A 13,640-nucleotide genomic window follows, 5' to 3' on the forward strand; every position below is an offset into this window, starting at 1 on the left:
AAATATAATTATTGAGTATAATAATTATAATACTTTTTCATTATAATATTCTTAGTTTATATTATTTTTTATTATAATTTTAAAATAGTTATTTAACTCAAGGAAAAATATAAGCATTTATTTAGTTACGCTTTTAATTTATATTTATCTTAGGATAACTAAAGATTGTTGATTTTTGATTTTAACACCCTATTTTTTATTTTTAACTTTTGTCACCCTATTTGATTTTTAACTTTGGTTGGTTTTCATTTTACAATGATGGTAATATTAAATGGCATTTTCATTAATGCCTCTAGTCCAGGGGTCTATAAGAAAAGGAAAAAAGGAAAAAAGTACAGAGAAGAAAAAAAGAAAGGAAAATACACCTTCTAAAATAATCCTTTTCATTTTACCCAATGAGAACATGCACATGAGACATTAAGAAAATTAATTTCTTTTTCAGTGTCCTTATTGAATGAAATAATATAAACAAAGAAGTCAATCTCTAATTAATCTAGGGCATGCAACCACTTTTTCTTTTTCAATCATATTGCATGTTGGAAGAGCACACAATTTCAACAAGTTACTTTAATATTCTTATATTGATTTCGTTTTAGAAATGATTTACAAAAATACCTATTTATACAATTAGCATGTGAAGATTGCAACAAAGCCAAGCAGAAGTATGAGAGTTGTTAGCTTCGGTGTATACCCAAGAGGGGGGTGAATTGCAATTTTAAACTTTCTTCCTAGGTCAACCAATCTAGCAGCAGTATTACGCAACCTAGGATGTGCCTATGCAATCATAAATAAAACGTACACGTGCAATAAATAAATTGCGGAAATGTAAATAGTGCACACACGATATGTTATCGGGGTTCAGCCAATACTGCCTACATCTCCGCCTCTAAATCGCAAGCCCGAGGATTCCACTAAGGCTCACTTAAAAGGTGGAGCGGCACCAGTTACAACCAGGTTAATTAACGGGGCTGACCTCAACCTACAACCGCACCTTACTAGGATGGTGCACCTAACTTTCCTAATCAGGTCTAAGCCAATTCGAGACTATTTACCCCTAGTCTCTCTCTTTAGGCCCACACCTTGAATACAACAAACAATATAATTTTGCATATACGGAAATATGCTTTTTACACTAAGCATATATGTACCAATATACTCAACCGAATAATGCACTCACATGTGATAGGATATTAAGCTCAAGTGAGATTTTTTAATCACTGTGTTAACTCTCAACACAAGATATATCAATGTGTGTATGTGAGAGTAAGACTTTTGATCTTAAGCTAATATGCTTCTTGCGTGAATAATCAAATAGCCTCTACAACCCTAAATAAATATCACAAAAATATTTCTAAAATATAAAGCACAATAGATAATAGGGTTTTAAGCTTGCTAAAGATATTTTCGTCAAAGCACAAATCAAGCTTATGAAAACTTGCAATGAAGATGCAAGATCAAAAGTCAAGTAATAGGTTTTCCCAATCAAATATTTATGAATGAAATATTATGGGAAAAATCTCAACAAACTCTCCAAAAATCAATACACAATCAAATATAAACAAGGGAGTGTTTAGCTCATACAAAGAAGATGAAAGCACTACCTTCTTTCAAGATAAGTGGCTAGATGAGTATGTGAGGCAGATTTTGGCAATAGGTTTAGGGATATATAAGAGTATAGATGATTTTGGCCAAAAAAAATTTTAGAGAATTTTTCCAAATCTTAAAACCCTAATCATACTTAATTTTGCAAAATGAATGGCTATATATAAAATTAGGAAAAATTATAGTCGTTAGGGACACACTAGGTATTTTAGAAAAAGATTAAGTTAGTTTAATTAAAATTAACTCACTTTAAACTTGGTAAAAATTGGGCAACCCGAGAGGGTCGGTCGACCATCTTGATGGTTCGGTCGACTGTGGTGCCCAGTTCAGTCAACTAGGGATAATTTGAACTACGAGTTCAGTCAACCAGACTTAAGGCGATTTCTAATCTCCAAGGTTTAATTGACCAAGGTCTTTTGAACTTGAAGGTTCGGTCGACCAGAGTGTTGCAGCTCATTTCTGGTCGGTCGACCAAAGAGTCAACTCATTGACCCTAGGGAGGTTGGATCGAGAGAAGATCTATACATGTTCTCGTTCAGCTGACCAAGTGGTCAACAGTCAACCTTGGCGAGGTTTGGTCGACCAAAGGTGTTTTGTATGTTTTGGTTTGGTCAGCCAAACATACAAAAATTGTGCATTTAAGTTTTGATTTCTATATAAAGTCATCCCTTCTCACATAATTTTCATTTCTAAGTTATAAGGGACTTTTCATGTGATATTTTGGGGTCCTAAAGTTAATCTATGGTCTTTGAGAGATAATGCCAAAAATATGGCGTCGGTCGACCGAAGGGTGCCCTAAGGTCATTCAGATCTCTATGGTCATTTGAGTTTATCAGTCCTATCATGCATGCAATGCATTAATCATTACAGACCATATAAGATTACATACCCAAAATGATAAATATAAAAATATAGTACAAATTGAAATATGAATCGATCTTCATGCGTGACTCCTTTGCAATTCCATGAATACGCCGAGATATGCTCGTTCAAGTGCTCTTACAGCTTCTACACTACATCATCATCCGTGCTAAATAAAACATAAACCTGCTCAAATACTTAAAGCACACAAATGAGATACTGTGGTTTGTTATAATCAAAATAGGGATCTTACCAAAAAGTCAACAATCTCTCCCTTTTTGATGATGACAAACACGAGAGCAAAATATGAGTTCACTTGGCAAGGCTCCCCCTAATGGTATGCACATATACAAAATGATATTAAATAAAGTTTACAAATAAGCATGAAGGCATCAAAATGATTCAAGTTGTTCACTTAAGTACAACTATCATTTTTAAATTGAAGTAACAAAAGGTTAGGGAGAAAGGACTAATTTTGCTCTTATAAAACATCTCCCCCTATTGTCATCAGCAGAAGGGCATAAATTTTTTTTTTTTAACTATTTTAAAAAATATGGCAATCGAATACACAAAATAGTATAACTGGTCTTTAAAGAGTTAAATAACATTGAAAAACATAGTCAGATCATAAATATACACAAACCATTGCAATTGAAACATATCATAAGACCCGTAAATAATTTGAGTTAAAAGCATACAACATATGATAGCAAATAGTTGGTTTGAGCAGAGATGTGATCAAACTAGTTTGCGTGTATTTTTATGCGTAGGTACTAAACTAGTTATGCAATTTTAAAAAAAACATATATATATATATATATATATATATATGTGTGTGTGTGTGTGTGTGTGTGTGTGTGTGTGTGTAATAATAATAAGGCAAGAGATAAAGAGTTTTAGTTTTGAAATTAGATCTTGCCATAAATAAAAATATATAAGTAAATATATATATATATATATATATATATATATATATATATCCCCCTTATGATATTTACAAAAAGGTACTAGGGGTTGCTTGCTAAGGAAGAAACTTTAATTTAAGGCACATGCAAGCAGAATTTGTCTAGTGAATATTTAAGCATAAACCATCTCACGACTAGAAAAATACAACCATATGAAACTTAAATATATATTCAATTGTAAAAACAAGATCATATGGAAAAAGAAACACATAACTTGTGGTAAAGCAGTATAATTTCAATAAATCATTACAATTAAGCACATGCCACAGTAATTTCAAAACACATCTAAGCCTAAAATACTGGTGAGCATAACAAGATAAGAGTTTAGTTTAAGATTCTCCCCCTAGCAATTGGAGTACGAGCTTAGATGAACACAGTTGCTTATACGAACCAAAGATTAGATTCATTTAACATGTCAATCAGTACAAGCCTTCGTTTTAAAATTTTTTAAGTAAATATACCGGTAAAGATTAATTTACTCTTTTATGCAACCAACATAGCTATCCCTATGGATTACACATGCATCAGAAAAGATATATTAAGGCATGATTTTTTGTTCGCAACCAAGAACAATTCATATCTAAATATATGGCTTTAAGAGCTGGATATGATGCTCAAGGTTCTTAGAAGAGCCACAATATTCAAAAATCAAAACATGATACATATGAGTTCTTTATGATCATTTTCTAGGGATGGAGCTTAGCTCCTCTAAATACCTAATTATTATCTAAGGATGAAAGATAATATTCAATTAGTTTTCACTAATCCTTTCAATAGTATTTTAATTTTCATTTTATCATAATCATCTTTGTACATGGTTTTATTACAAAAAAATATACCAAAATTTCGGCTGCATACCGTCTGTAAATTGGACGTTTTTCCATAAAACCTATACCTAATAGATTCAAGCAACCAATATATGATTTAGTTTAAGCATGCAAGAACCTATAATCACTACCAGCATGCAATACACATCAACTACATCCGCCATGCAGGAGGCTTTCAACACATGCATGCAATCCAGTAATAATCATCAATCTATGAAATATAAACTATCCATCCAAGAATATGCATAGTAAAGAGCAGAGGATAGTTATGAGTTCAGTGCAATGTTGTAATTCATAAAGGCATATGGGAACAGATATTATATGAGAATGAAAGCATTTTATTTATATAGTCATGAGAGAGTATTGCTCCCCTTGAATTATGCCCTAAACCATTTTATGCTTTTTTCATTTTCTAGTTCTCTAGTCAAGAGTTATAATATTTTCAATGATTTAAGCTTGGCTTAACATGCGTAGGCTTAGAGGACCAAAAAGTCACAATGAGTATTTCTTTAAATGAACTAAGCCAACATTACCTCTTTTCTTTATGAATCATAACGAGTGAGAGGCTCGAGTTCTAATGGCTATGAATTTTAAACTATATATTGCATAGGTCTCCTTGAATTTAAGACCTGATGCAATAAACTTAGCCATTCAACAACATTTGAAGCTCTAAAGGATTTGACTTAAAGTTTGAGAGCTTGTGAAGATGATTTAAGTAAACACTTTTGGAGATTTAAATCACTAATGGGTACAGAAGAGTAGTTAGAAGATGCCGGATAATTTTCAAAATGTTTTTGTGCAAGTAACCATGTCCAGGCTTGGGCAAAGAACATATATGAGATGTGAATGTTGTGAACAATTCTCTTTAGAGAATGAAAAGTATCCTATAAATATAATCACAATTTAAAGCAAGGCTATGAACCAATGAATAGGATGAAACTTTATCGAATGTGTTCGTGGTGTGGTAAAGATTTCTTATGGAGGAGATGATGACTAAACTTTGATCCAGGCTTTTAGGTTTAAAGATAAGCTTAGAAAAAAAGAAAAGGATGTATAGTGTGAGACGGAACCTTAAACCTTATCTTTGTGAAATGGACAAAGTATGCTTAACTTAAGATGTTTATATTTAAGTGTGAGTTAAGCATTTGGAAATATTTACCTAGCAATGATGCCTAGTCCATTTGGAAGTGGATTTTATTCAATTATTGAATTGGCTTGCTAATCTTATGATTCTTAGTATGGCAAAAGTGTATAGTGAATATATATACTAAGAATTTTCATTTTAAGCACAAACCACTTCCTAAGCCTACAGTCATCACAACCCCTAAACCTAGGAACTAAGGGAAGAATAAAATATTTATACAATTTCTATTGGAATTTGATCTACCTTAGATCCTACAAGGTTTGCTTTCATGATTATCCATTTCATCTCTCTTTCTAAGCCTCTGGCACTTCTAGATGAGCAAGTAAATATAATGTGCCATTTCATTTTTCGAAATAAGCTAGTTTTGGAATTTCCTGAAAGGCTATACTTACTAATCTTATGTTTCCATGATGAGGCATTATTTTGGAATTTATATGATGACCCTGAATCCTTTTTAGAAAAAAAATTTCTTTTTAATTCCTAAGGATTTGTTTGAACTATACTTCCCATCTTTGGATTTGAGAATCATTTCAGAATTATCTTCGATCTTTCTTTCTAAATAGATAATTTTCAATACTTTCACAATCATTTTCTTTTCTAATATGGCATGATAATTTTTCAAATCTCTTAATTGTTTTGCCCATCTTTTATTTTCATATTTCACCACAATTTCATGTTTATATAATCTAACTAGAAACTTATGAAATTTAAATGAAGCCTTTTCTTGTTTTCCATACGAGGACATGCTTTTAACATTTAGATCATCACATGATTCATCATAAGATATATCACACAAATTATATGAATCATTGCATGCTTCTTCAACAAGATTATCACAAAGACTAATAGATGATTCATTATACGATATGTTGCAATACTTTTCATAAGAATCATCGCATACATCATTAACAGTATTATCAATAGATGATTCAGCATGTGACACAACACAACATTCAGTATAAGAATCATCAATCAAGCTAGAGTGAGAATCATATACCTCATTGTTGATTACTAGCTCATGATTTACCTCCTCCTGATCATATGATCTTGGAGCATTCGGAGGAGTGATCTCCTTCTCTTTGGGCTCTCTATATTTCTTTTCTAGCTCATCCCAGATTCCTTTTGCACTAGAATATGCCATAATCTTAAGTAGAATATTAGACTCTAAAGCACAATACAGTAAGTCCATGGCATGTAAATTTGCATGCATTAAACTCTTATTATTTTCTACTGGCATACAAATTCCTTTGAATATCACTTGCCAGGCCCTCTAGTCCATTGATTTTATAAATATGCCTATTCCAATTTTACAGGCGGTGTAATCAACCCCAGAAAATAATGGAGGAATGGAAGGTGATTGTCCTTATTTGAATGGGGATACACTAGCAAGATTCATCTTGATCTTTAGCGAAAACAATTAAGTCAATGCCACGAGGCTCTAACACCAATTGTTAGCTTAGGTGTATTCCCAAGATGGGGGTTGAATTGGAATTTTAAACTTTCTTCTAAGGTCAACCAATCTAGCAGCAGTATTACGCAACCTAGGGTCTCTCAATGCAATTATAAAAAAAACGTACATGTGCGATAAATAAATTGTAGAAATGTAAATAGTGCACACACCATATGTTATTGGGGTTTAGCCAATACTGCCTACATCCCTGCCTCAAGCTCACAAGCTCGAGGATTCCACTAATGCTCACTTAACAGGTGGAGCGGCATCGGTTACAACCAGGTCAATTAACGGGGTTGACCTCAACCTACAAACGCACCTTACCAGGATGGTGCACCTAGCTTTCCTAACCATGTCTAAGCCAATCTAGGACTATTTACCAAGGCTGGTCTCCCTCTTCAGGCCCAAGCCTGGAATACAACAAACAATATAATTTTGAGAAAATGGAAATATGTTTCTTACACTAAGCAGATATGTACCAATATGTTCAACCAAATAATGAACTCATATATGATAGGATATTAAGCTTAAGTGAGATTTTTTTAATTACCGTGTTAACTCTCAACACAAGATATATCAATGTGTGTATGTGAGAGTAAGACTTCTGATCTTAAGCTAATATGCTTCTTGCGTGAAAAATCAAATAGCCTCTACAACCCTAAATAAATATCACAAAAATATTTCTCAAATATAAAGTGTCGTGGCGTCTCGGGAGCGCGTGTGCCCCGGGCGGCGAAATTAAAAATCATTTAAATATTCAAGGAAAAATATTGGAATGTCGGAGTCGCCACTAACCTTTAGTGTGGTTAGAACACATGATTACTATCCCGTTAGGGGTAGAATCGGTCTACATTACCAGAGTTGGGGCCGGGAGTTCGGTTACGCGAGGGGAAGGTACGAGCACCCCCTACGCGCCCATCCTTACAAACGGTACCTAATTAATTTAAAATTATCCCTAAGTTAATCTAATAATTCTTTAAATTATTCCTTTTTATGAATTTATAAATACATGTAAAATATAAATAAATAAATATATACATATATATATATATATATATATATTCCCTCAGAGCTTAGGGTATGTGATGCCCGAAGGCTAATACCCCCCCGCAATAAAATCATAGGGATTAAAAATAAAAAATATTTTATAAAATACGCTCCCAAATTTTAGAAATTTTATGGGTTTTCCTAAGTATGAAAATACTAGTTTGGGAGGTTTTGGATAATAGATATAACAATTTAAACATAATAAATAAATGAATAAAATAACAATAAACTAGAGTATTAGGATACCATAATATGTACTAATCAACATATATAATAGAAGCTAAAATATCTAACATACCAATAATAGTGGAATATAAACATATAATATAGACTAAGATAATGAGCATATCATAATATTAAAACACTACATGTGTGTTATAAACAAAAATACTTAAACATACCATAATAAACATAAACACGATGATAACAATAATAAATATCCACAAATAATATAATACGTAATAAATTACTATAATGCTATATATACTAAACATACCATATAATAGCATGATACCAAAACACCAAAAATATTATATTACCTAAAATATTAAACTTACCATAATAATTAACATACTAAAAGTATCATAATAATAATAAATATATAGTATTACTCAAGATGCTATATTAAAAGTTACCTAAAATACTAAATTATATGCATGATGTTACTTATAAATCCTAAGTTATTACATACTTAATATGACTAACATTCTAGAATGCACATACAACTATAGTTTTAAAATACCACTACAACTAATCTACTAAAACTCCTAACATGATATATAACTCGACCAAAATACTAAAATACTAATAATGTACTATAAAGTTAACCTACAATATATGCATGAATAAAATAATATAAAAAAAAATCTTACACATAAGAACCACAATAAGATAAAAAACCCGAAACCTAAGAATACATATTACACATACAACTTAAATATTACGCACTAAAAAAAATGACAACATAAATTATCACATTTAAACATTACAATTGAAACATTACCTTGGCAATAAAAAGAAAAATCCTACAATAATGAAGATAAACAAATTAGTATTTATAAATATGGACATCCTGAATAAATATACAAATAAAAATATATATATATATGATGAAATATACCATGATACTAAAAATGCCCCATACAATAACAATGAATATTTAATAATGGTAAGAAAATAATAATAATAATAATACAACAAAATTAACTGTCCTAAATTAATATACAAACTACATAATACTAATACTAATATAATTAATATAATAATAATGCTAATATTAATAAACCAATTATATAATAATATTACTAATACTAATATATAAATCCTATAATACTAATAATAACAATACACCTATGATGTGATAACAATATTAGAAATATTATACGAATCATACAATAATATTATTAATGGTAATATACGAACAATCTAACAACATTATTAATAATAACATACAAAACAACATAATAACATAATATATAAATAATAATGATATTACTATCAATAATATACAAATAATAATGCTAATATGGTCAATATAGTATATACATATAGAGGCAAATATATGAAAAGTTTAAACTCTAAGTATTAAAACCCCAAACCAAAAAAAATATCAAATATCTAATATGTGCAAATAATGTAATTTGACCTTTTAAAAATTGAAATAATCCTCAATAAAAATCCTACAACCATAATAGATCAGTCAGTATCCTATAAAAACAACACCCAAATATAACCGGGGGGAGGGGTATACTTAAACAATTATTGCTATTTAAAATAAAACTTAATAAATGTAAAACAAAAAAAAAGAAAAAAGGTCAGTATGTGTGTGCTTGTCTAGAGGTGTGGGTGCGTGTGTGTGTTTGTGCGGTTACAGTGGGTAAGGGATACTCCCAGCAAGGGTGCTGTGTGTGAGGATGGTGGGATTACAGGAACTTACAGAGGAGGCCGGAGTTAGGCGCCGGTGTTGCAGCGGTGGAGCCGGGGACGGTCTTGGCTGGGTTGTTGGAGAGTTCTGGTGATCTGCAGGTCTTCTCGACCGTGGCTTGGCTCGTGGAGCAGAGGAAGTCTGAGGGAGCTGCAGAGGGGAGTTGGGACTGCTATTGCTGTGATGGTTCTCGGCTGTCACTGCTAAAGACGACGACCCGATGGTCTGGTGTGATGGTGGCAGTGGAGATGGAACGACGGCGACAGTAACAAAAGGGTGACTTGCCGTTCGGGAAACAGGGAAGATGGGTCGCCGGCACTGCTGTTGTTGAGGAGCTTGGCCGTTCTTCTATGCTGTGGCGGCTGGAGCAAAGAGGGGTGGAAGGTACGGTTGGCGGTTGCTGGTACTCTAGCAGGGGGTTCTGGGATTTAATGGGATACACCGGAGCTACTGGCGAGGACGAGAGAAGAGAGTGGGGAATGGAGATGGGGGATGTGAGAGAGAGAGGTCCGAAGGAGGAAGAAGATGGAGAAGAAGCAGAATCCCCCAGTCCTTCGGCTGGTGGTCGGAGTGGTGGCTGGGAGGTTTTTTGCTTTGGTTTTGGTTCTGCGCTGCCGGCTGTATTGTGCCGCGCCTCCCTCTGCTTATATAAAAACAAATTTGGAAACCCTAAACCCTTCTTTGATTTTATTTCCTTTTTCTTTTTTTTTTTGATTTCATTTTATTTTATTTTTTAGGCTTTTGGTAATAATGAAATGGGAAATAATAATAATAGTAATTATCATAATAAGGTAATACTACTAAATAGTAAACAATAATAAATGATTATATATATAAAAAATAAAAATAAAAAATAAAAATGAAGATACTATCAATAATAATAATAATAATTAAAATAAAGTAATAATAACAATAAATAATAATAATAATAATGATAAAATTACCAAAAACAATAAAAAAAATAATAATAACCAAAATAAGATACTAAGGCTAATAGTAATAAAAATAAAAATAATAATAATAATAATAATAATAATAATAATAATAATAATAATAATAAGTATAGTAAAGTAAAAATAAAATAAAGATAATAAAAGTACTAGTAAAATAATAGTAAAGTACTAATAATATTAGGAAAATAATAATAATAATAATAATAATAATAATAATAATAATAATAATAATAATAATAATAATAAGAAAATAAGAGGGGACCCCTTGTTTTATTTGGTTAGGGCAAAAATAGGGTGTCTACAGTTGCCCCTCTTTGTTGGCTTAGTTGCTTCAATGTAACGGTAGGAACTCTACTACGTTTTTGTAGCAACAAGCCTGCAAAAATAAAAGACACCTATTTTAGCCAAGCCATTCAACTCTCTATGGCTTTTCAGGTTAATCAAGAGTTGTTTATTTCTGCCAACTAGAGACGATCTGCACTGAATGTAAGAATCCAGGTTGAGGTACACAGGGATGGCTTGCTGCGAATGTAAGGATCCGAGCCGTAGGGATATGATGATCCAGCCATGGGACACAATGATGGCTTGCTTCGAATGTAAGAATCCGAGCCATAGGGACACGATGATCCAGCCACGGGACACAATGATGGCTTGCTTCGAATGTAAGAATCCGAGCCGTAGGGACACGATGATCCAGCCACGGGACACAATGATGGCTTGCTTCGAATGTAAGAATCCGAGCCGTAGGGACACGATGATCCAGCCACGGGACACAATGATGGCTTGCTTCGAATGTAAGAATCCGAGCCGTAGGGACACGATGATCCAGCCATGGGACACAATGATGGCTTGCTTCGAATGTAAGAATCCGAGCCGTAGGGACACGATGATCCAGCCATGGGACACAATGATGGCTTGCTTTGAATGTAAGAATCCGAGCCGTAGGGACACGATGATCCAGCTATGGGACACAATGATGGCTTGCTTCGAATGTAAGAATCCGAGCCGTAGGGACACGATGATCCAGCCATGGGACACAATGATGGCTTGCTTCGAATGCAAGAATCCGAGCCGTAGGGACACGATGATCCAGCCATGGGACACAATGATGGCTTGCTTCGAATGTAAGAATCCGAGGCGTAGGGACACGATGATCCAGCCATGGGACACAATGATGGCTTGCTTCGAATGTAAGAATCCGAGCCGTAGGGACACGATGATCCAGCCATGGGACACAATGATGGCTTGCTTCGAATGTAAGAATCCGAGCCGTAGGGACATGATGATCCAGCCATGGGACACAATGATGGCTTGCTTCGAATGTAAGAATCCGAGCCGTAGGGACACGATGATCCAGCCATATGACACAATGATGGCTTGCTTCGAATGTAAGAATCTGAGCCGTAGGGATACGATGATCCAGCCATCTCAACCAGTAACAAGGTGTGCAAGCAAAGTTTGGAAAATGGTACTCTATTTGGAAAATGCTCTTGGGGTAAAGTCTGAATGTCAATGAATGAATCCCCTTGTCTTTGGGATTTGTTGCCCCAGTTTCAAAATAAATCAATGTGTGTCTAGGGTCAACTTGCCTTACTTTTTCAAGTAAATCAATGTGTGTTTGGGGTCAGCTACCCTAACTCAGAATTAAACACAACTGAAATCTCTCTATCAAGGATGTCAAATAATCATTCGATAGCTCAAGACAAGTGTGAAAGGTGCTCTATTGCTGCTTGTGATGCTAGAATGCAATGATATGTTGCTATATGTATGCATGTTACTAACTTATAATGCAGTGATATGTTGCTATTAATATGCATGTTACTAACTTGTGATTATATGTTTGCATTTTTATTTTTTGTGTAATGTATGAAACGCACAATGGCGATGCACGAAATGTATGGTAATGCGTGAAATGCATAACAATGCATAAGATGCATGGTAATACATGAAATGCATGACAATGCATGTAATGCAGGGGGATGCATAAGATGTATGGTAATACATGAAATGTAGGTAATGCATGCAATGAATGACAATGCATGAAATGCAGGCAATGCATGAATTGCATGACAACGCATGAAATTTAAGTGATGCATGAAATACATGGCAATACATGAGATGTATGGTAATGCATGAAATGTATGATAATGCGTGAAATGCATGACAATACATGAGATGCATGGTAATACATGAAATGCATGACAATGCATGAGATGTGTGGTAATGTGTGAAATATAGGTTAATGCATGGCAATGCATAAGATGTATGGTAATGCATGGAATGCATGGCAATATATGAAATCTTGGTAATGCATGAAATGTATGACAATGCATAAAATTTGGGGTAATGCATGACAATGCATGAATCTTTTCTCCCAATGCACTTGTGGTCAATGACCTCATCTTTGGTCTCCACATGAAACTTGCCATATTTGAATGGATCTGTAACTGATCTTGGCTCAATCTTCTTTATTCATCCAGTCATGAAAGTGATCGACTCAGCTTAAAAATCGCAAAATCTGCCCCAGTTGAATGAACCTACAACTGATCTTGACTCTGATTTCCTATTCCAATCCGATAAGAAAGTACTTGAATGGGACCTACTGAGACTCAACTCGGAATTTGCCCCAGTTAAATTCATCTGCCACCGATCTTGACTGTATTGTTGGATTCCTTTTGAACTTGACATAACATTTGCTGCTCTTTCTCCACAAGGATCTTCTTTATAGAAATTTCTAGTGATTCTAAAACTCTTTGACTATCCATCCTCTTTTAATGCTCTAAAGAATAAGAAGGGTTCCTCCTTTTTTTTTTTTTTTTTTTTAAGGAACGAGGAATGATTATGCAACTATGACATCAATTTTCTAA

The sequence above is a fragment of the Malania oleifera genome, chromosome 13, assembly GCF_029873635.1.
Source record: "Malania oleifera isolate guangnan ecotype guangnan chromosome 13, ASM2987363v1, whole genome shotgun sequence".
Taxonomy (NCBI): Eukaryota; Viridiplantae; Streptophyta; class Magnoliopsida; order Santalales; family Ximeniaceae; genus Malania; species Malania oleifera.